Here is an 8,256-nt window from a genome sequence, read left to right on the forward strand (position 1 = left end):
CCCATTCTCATTGACAGGGCTGTAGTGGAACAGGTTGAGAGCGTAAAGTTCCTTGTTGTCCACATCACCAACAAACTACCATGGTCCAAACACACCAAGACAGTCGTGAAGAGGGCACGACAAAGCCCATTCCCCCTCAGGAGACTGAAAAGATTTGGCATGGGTTCTCACATCCTCAAAGGGTTCTAAAGCTGCACCATTGAAAGCATCCTGATTTGTTGCATCACTTTGTGGTATGGCAACTGCTCGCCCTCTGACCGCAAGTAATTACAGAGGGTAGTGCGTACGGCTCAGTACATCACTGGGGCCAAGCGTCCTGCCATCTAGGACCTCTATAATAGGCCCTAAAGGCCCTAAAAATTGTCCAAGACTCCAGCCACTCTAGTCATAGACTGTTCTCTCTGCTACCGCACGGCAAGCGATACCGGAGCGCCAAGTATAGGTCCAAAAGGCTTCTTAACAGCTTCTACCCCAAGCCATAAGACTGCTGAACAGCCAATCAAAGGGCTTCCCAGAAACCTCTTTTACACTGCTGCTACTCTCTGTTTATAATCTATGCATAGTTACTTTAACTCTACCTTCTTGTACATATTACCTCGACTAACCGGTGCTCCCGTGTCACGCCCTAGCCATAGGCTTTTATTCTCTATTTTCGTTAGGCCAGGGTGTGACCAGGGTGGGCATTCTATGTTCATTTTCTATGGTTTGTATTTCTTTGTTGTTTGGCCGGGTGTGGTTCTCAATCAGAGGCAGTCGTTGTCTCTGATTGAGAACCATACTTGTTTTTGTGTCTGCACCAGACAGAACTGTTTCGGTTGTTCGCGTTGTTGTTTTGCTATTCAGTGTTCAGTTCAACGTATAAAAGATGAACACGTCCCACGCTGCATCTTGGTCCTCACCTTCTTCCACCAACGGCCGTTACGCCCCGCCACACATTGACCCTGTACCGGTACCCCCTGTATATATCCCCACTTGTTATTTTACTGCTGCTGTTTAATTATTTGTTACTTTTATTGTAAATGTTTTACTTATCTATTTTTTACCGAACACATTTGTTTATTTTTATAATAACTTAAAGCATTGTTGGTTAAGAACTTGTAAGCAAGCATTTCACTGTAAGGTCTACTACACCTGTTGTATTCGGCGCAATTTGATATGAGAACTGAGGATGGATCCACAACATTATCGTTACTCCACAATACTAACTTAATTGACAGAGTGAAAATAAGCTTCTTTGTGATTGGTGTCCCTTCCACGGGACGGTTGTGCTAACGTAGGCTAATACGATTAGCATGAGGTTGTAAGTAACAAGACAATTTCCCAGGACATAGACATATCTGGAAGCTTCAATTCTTGTTAATCTAACTGCACTCTCCAATTATAGTAGCTATTACAGTGAAAGAATACCATGCTATTGTTTGAGGAGAGTACACAATTGTGAACAGAAAAAGTTATTAATAAACAAATTAGGCATGATCCAAATCAGTCTAAAACTTTGCACATACAGTACACTGCCCAAATGAATGTTGTACCTGGGCTGGAATAAAAAATAAAAAATAATTTTACCTTTTTAACTAGGCAAGTCAGTTTTAAGAACAATTTCTTATTTTCAATGACTGCCTAGGAACAGTGGGCTAACTGCCTTGTTCAGGGGCAGAATGACAGCTTTTTACCTTGTCAGCTCGGGGATTTGATCTTGCAACCTTTCGGTTACTCGTCCAATGCTCTAACCACCTGGGTACCTGCCACCCTTCATGGTCTTTATCTTGCATTTCAAAGATGATGGTACAAATAAAATACAAAATGTTTTTTTTTCTTTATTATCTTTTACCATAGCTATTGTGTTATATTCTCCTACATTCCTTTCACATTTCCACAAACTTCAAAGTGTTTCCTTTCAAATGGTACCAAGAATATGCATATCCTTACTTCAGGGCCTGAGCTACAGGCAGGTAGATTTGAGTATGTCATTTCAGGTGAAATTTGAAAAAAATGAATTAACTTTTTGTCCTGAATACAAAGTGTTACGTTTGGGGCGAATCCAATACAACACATTACTGAGTGCCACTCTCCAGATTTTCAAGAATAGTGGTGGCTGCATAATGTTCTGGGTATACTTGTAATTGTTCAGGACTGGGGGGGGGGGGGTCAGGATTTAAAGAAAATAAATGGAATGGAGCTAAGCACAGAAAAAATCCTAGAAGAAATTCTGGTTCAGTTTGCTTTCCACCAGACACTGGGAGATGAGTTCACCTTTCAACAAGAAATTAACCTAAAACACAAGGCCCAATCTGAACCGGTGCTGCAGTGACTGTTCCTGAGTGGCTGAGTTAGTTTCTACCTAAAATACTTGAAAAGAATTTAGAAAAGAATAAAGGGCAAATGTTGCACATTCCAGGTGTAGAAATCTCTTCGACAATTACCCCAAATGACAAACACCTATAATCGCTGCCTAAGTATTGACTCAGTGGTGTGAATACTTATGTAAATGAGAGATTTCTGTATTTCATTTTCAATACATTTGCAAGAATTTCTAAAAATATGTTCCTTCTGTAGCTCAGTTGGTAGAGCATGGCGCTTGTAATGCCAGGCTAGTGGGTTCGATTCCCGGGATCACCCATACGTAGAATGTATGCACACATGATTGTAAGTCGCTTTGGATAAAAGCGTCTGCTAAATGGCATATATTATTATTTATGTTTTCACTTTGTCATTTTGGGGTATTGTGTGTAGATGAGCATGGCAGAGCCTGGGGAGAAGCCCCTACCGTGGACCAGCACTTTGAGGGTCTCAGGGTACAGAGGCTCAGTAAGGCAGAGTAAGCTTTATTACATCATTTACCAACAGAAACGCTTACAAATAAGTAACTTAAAGTATAACGCCAGTACCAAAGGTTATCTTGATCTCAGTCTTTTAGTCCCAACATGTCTGGTGCTGTGTCCCATCCTTTGTGAGCAGCAGCAGCCTAATCATAAGGTTGGGGCTGATTGTACAACCAATCACACACTCTATTGACTAATTAACCTCAGCTGGGCTCCATTAGCCTCCCAACTGGGAAGGTGCAGGAAGGAGCCAAGAAGGCACTGGAAGGACGTCTTTCCCCTGAATTCTGTCTGTAGCACAAAGTGTGCAATAAGTCAAAGGGAAGTAATACTTTCTGAAGGCACTGTATTTAATATTCAACAAACAAGAGCAAGTTTTCACCCCTATTCAAATAGTCTATTAGCCAAATAAATGCAAAAAAAATATGTCCAACAAGCTACACCAGTCTAGATTTTCCTCCACAAGAGCTAAGGAGGCCAGCAGAGAGCAGGTGGGTTATTGCGCAATAGAACAGTGAAGACAGATGCTATAAGTTAGAAGCTTATGCATGTTAAACCCACCATTCATTATCCCTAATATGAGGCTAATAGGCCTACTGCATTGAATTGATTACCATGCTCTATGTAAGACAAGAGGCTAAAACATAACCTTTCTGAAACATTTCCCACATGGAGAGCGTTTCCATCACACACCATCATTATCTTGCATGGAGATAAACTCGCTGTAGAATGGAGCCTTTTCTTTCTATTGTAATTACATTTTTGAATAGTATATCGGCCTATTTGGGACTAGAATAAAGCACAGATCGGCTTTAGCTTCTCTTCAAGTGGATTGAATGGGTCCAAATGAATAACTGCTATAGGCCATGCATTCGTCCTTTGAGGCTTTAAAAGTGTTCTTACACTGATTTTGAATATTCAAAGCGATTGGGAAACGTCCATGGCATTGTTGTCACCTTAGCTTGCTACGTAACTTCTGAGTGATAGGAAGCACGAGCACCAATCGGCCTACAGCACTGTGCATACATCCATCGTTACTATGACAACTAGCGTAGCCATGAGCATTAAGGCCTGCAGTGTGAACAAGGCTTCAGACAGAGGGATGATTTTTGCCTTGCTCGTATGTTTTCTCTGGTGAAATAGACTCAGCCTCTTGCGAATTGAATTAAAATGATGGAACACGAATAGACACGAATGAGAAATAATTTCATAGGCTTGTATCTTTTTGTATTGTAACTTTTTTGTCATTTTTTATGGCATTAGCACACAAAAAAGAAACATAGCAAACCTTATGATCGGCTTCAGACCGATTTCCAACTGCCTAGGCAGCATACTGTAGCTACAATGCATGAGCTGTTTCCATGGCTGATTCAGAGCGGTAGAACTTCCACATTATTGTGAGGCCATTGTCTGTATTTATTCAACCTAGTAGAATATTGAATTAAAAGTGGGAATTGAAATGTGTGTAGAATAACAAGAGATAGAAAAGGAGGGGGAGAGCGATTACTCAGAAGAATCATAAAGCTCTTCATAACAGAACCTAGGTATGCAGAATATACTCTAAAGCCATATGGTATGGAAGGTGTGTGGGTGTAAAAAGGTTATAGTAAGAGCATTATGAGTAATGTGTCAATAACCATTCAGCCGGGAAGTCGGAAGTTTCACTCATTAACATTCAACACGTATAACAAGGGGTGTTAATGGAACACTCAACACTATAAAGCTTCAGCTTTTTGAAGGAGTAAGTGGTTTTATATCAAGAAGAAAATCAGCCATTTTGGGGCAAGAAGTGTGATGTTCCTGTTCCCTGTTCTGAGATGCCTAGAGAGCTAAAGGGCTGTTTCTAAGTTGGCTCTGTGTTGTCCAGGAGACTCTACTGTAATGACACTGAGGGGATTAGACTCTGGGAACAGCAGTGGCAGAACGGCACGGCACGCCCCTTGCACAATGAGCCATCCTGGATCTTTATTGTACTCTGTGTCCCTAGAAGGTTTCCCCTGAAAAGGTAATCCATCAAAAGGCAGATAAGGTTATCAATGGGGATCCCGAGACGTTCTCCCGTTGTACCTCCAGATGAAAACAAAGAACAACTAGCCAAGGACTCTGGGTCTCCAGAGGACTCATTATTTAATTATCTAGCAGCCCAGTGGAATTTATGGAACTATTAGGACAGTTTTCTTCCTTTAAGGGAAGTAGACCTATCAGAAAAACGAAATCAAATATTGGGAATCCTAAATGCTAATTTAGAATTGTTGGTGGTGTGGGCATACCCCAACAACAGAATCATAGTCAAACATGGCATCTATAAAGCATTGCATCATCTATAAAAACGTATGCATATTATTATGATTTTTTTAAGTACAGTGGATAAAAGGACAATTAGGAACTTATAAAGAAACGCGTCGGAGGATAATGTAGCGGCTTTGGCACAGGCATTAACATTATTGTTACTTAATACAATGTCACATAATTTATTATTTTCATCATTTTGGCTGGACAGCTGACAAAAAATATCATCCCTAATTTCGCTATATAACCCACAGTAAAGCAAGGCATGCGCTTCAGTTTCAGTTAATCTAGCGGAGTGTTTGTTTATCGACCAGTCTCAATAGCGAGAAGGGCCACTCCGCGTCCACATTTTGCGAAAGAGCTTCGACATTGCTTGGATAGGAACAGTACACACATAAGGTAATGTCCCAAAAGTGTGTTTTAAAAAGGCATTAGGTTTGCAGTTTGTTACTTTCAGGTTTGTTTATCAGTTTGTACCACTTTTTTAGTTCATTGCTCTCTAAAAGTGCTGATTCAAAAGCATTACGGTCATTTCTAGAATACACTCCATCCATATGTCTCAGCTCACTGATACAGTACGGAGTTTAGGAAAGGCTTTGACATGGTATATGCCATTTCTCTTTGCAGTTGCAACATCACAAGCCCATAAAAATACGTTTCCATAGATGTTTTGACACGCTGCAAAATCTCTGCCAATTTGTACAAATACATAGCCACTGGTGATGCCATAGTTTTCCATCCCATATCGCATTGAATAGCAGCATTTGGCGGGCGTTTACCCACACCAAGGTAAAATATGCTGGCACAGTTCAAAACAGCATTAACACAAGTATAATGTCCGTGCCCCCACACTACTGCAGCATAAGTAATAGCAGGTACAATTGAAGTCGGAAGTTTACATACACTTAGGTAGGTAGGAGTCTTAAAAACTCGTTTTTCAACCACTCCACAAATTCCTTGTTAACAAATAGTTTTGTCAAGTTGGTTAGGACATCTACTTTGTGCATGACACAAGTAACTTTCCAACAATTCTTTACAGATGATTTACATTATAATTCACCGTATCACAATTCCAGTGGGTCAGAAGTTTCATACACTAAGTTGACTGTGCCTTTAAACAGCTTGGAAAATTCCAGAAAATTATATCATGGATTTATAAGCTTCTGATAGGCTAATTGACATCATTTTAGAATATATTTGTAGTAATTTACATACACATACAATGTTCAATTAGGATTTAAAAAAATAATATTTAGAATTATTTCAACTATAAGAACAGTTTCAAGGTCAGCCTGTGGATCCAGAAAGATTCCCTTCGAAGAAGTTTCCTCTCAATGTGTCCTCCCCTGTGTGACATCTTGACCATTTCTATTCCAATGTATCTCAGAGAACTAATAGGATGTCCAGCTAGTACAAAATGAGCAGCAACCAGATTTTTTGTCATTGGCCTGTGATGTTGGGACAAATGATAGTCCCTTACCTAGGACAGATGAACATGTATCACCTGTTGGACAGGTTTATTACCGTGTCTTGCTTCGTGTGTGGAGCAGGGACTTCGGGTGTTGTTGTCTTTGTGCGTAGTCCACAGGCTGAACACACTGTCTCCTCTTGGCCTTAACGAGGAGTTTGACTTGAAACCGTTCTTATAGTTTCAACAATTCTAAATTGTGTTTTTTTTAATCCTAATTGAATATTGTATGTGTATGTATATTACTATAAATATTGACAACATTCTCTGTGTATGATAATGTATTTTGATACATTGAATGTTAATATTGTGAAACTATGTTATACATTTTGACCGAAGGGTCGAAACGGTTGTAAATAAATATCACCTGTGAGCATGAGCAGCAGTCAGCCGAGTTTTTCCTTTCTGTTTTCCATGAATTTGCCTACAACTCCAGCTCCTGCGGAAAGCACCTGGATGTACGTATGTTCTTCAGCTTTGGTACATGAACTCTATACCATACAGCACTCCTTTATGAGACTCCCTTTTCACAAGTCTTACCTGTCTTTTAACATTATGACTGACATAAGAGTTCTCAGAGGATCATTATTCCCGGATCATAATGAAGGACTCGCTTTTTGATGAAACTGGCCCAACGACAGACTGCAATGCAGACTCAATTATCACATCTCTCAAGAATCTACGGATCCGTGAGGCAAAACGATATTATCATGAAGTGATTTATCTAAGGAATAAAACAATTCCACAAGGATTACGGACACAGAAAGCACCTGCTCTTGGTTTCGAACAATCCTTCTTTTTGTGACCGACAGTGCGAGGTTCTTAATAAATGCTCTTTTGATTTAATGGTGCTTAACATACAAGAAGTGACAGAACAACTGAGTGGGACCAGAGATCAAGTGACACAGTTAAATGTTGATCTAGAAAACAAGATCACCGATAAGGACAAAAGAGAGTACATTCTGACTAATGTGGAAAACGTCCGTGGCAAACAAGCGGGAAAGGTTTGAGCATGATACTGCGGACAACACGGAGCAGAAGGCTTATTTCTGGAGGGATGGCCAGAGACAGCCAATTGGCACTCCCCCACGAGCAAGATGGAAGGGTAAATGCCAGCCCAGCCATAATCCTAGAGGGCCACTAATGTGATGATCAAGCAACTCTCTCACATCTGACTCCAGTGACCAATCCAGAGCCGGAGCGTCTTCTTTTTTGGGGAATCCCGATGGACGACGTCATCAAATAGGCCGTCATCAAGACCACCGCTCAGCCCGCAAGAAATGCAGGCGAGGACTACGTATGAAGTCGACAGCTCTCAAAGTCCCGCCCCACACACGGAGCAAGACACGGTAATAAACCTGTCCAACAGGTCTATCTATATCTGATACATGTTCATCTGCCCTAAGTAAGGGACTATCATTTGTCCCAACATCACAGGCCAATGACTTTGATGCAGTTATGGACTTTCAAACGTTTTTTTGCAGTTTGAGATTGACTGAGTTTTTTGGTAATGGGGTTGCTGCCAATGTTAATCTATTGAACAATATGAGTAACCAGACAGGAAACAGTGCTAATGTTTTTCCAATTGATAACCTCAATGAACTTGACTCTCGCACTGAGGACATGACAAGGGAAAATATATATTTCAAGAGGAAAAGCACATTTTTACCAGCCAAA

The sequence above is a fragment of the Oncorhynchus keta genome, chromosome 29, assembly GCF_023373465.1.
Source record: "Oncorhynchus keta strain PuntledgeMale-10-30-2019 chromosome 29, Oket_V2, whole genome shotgun sequence".
Taxonomy (NCBI): domain Eukaryota; kingdom Metazoa; phylum Chordata; class Actinopteri; order Salmoniformes; family Salmonidae; genus Oncorhynchus; species Oncorhynchus keta.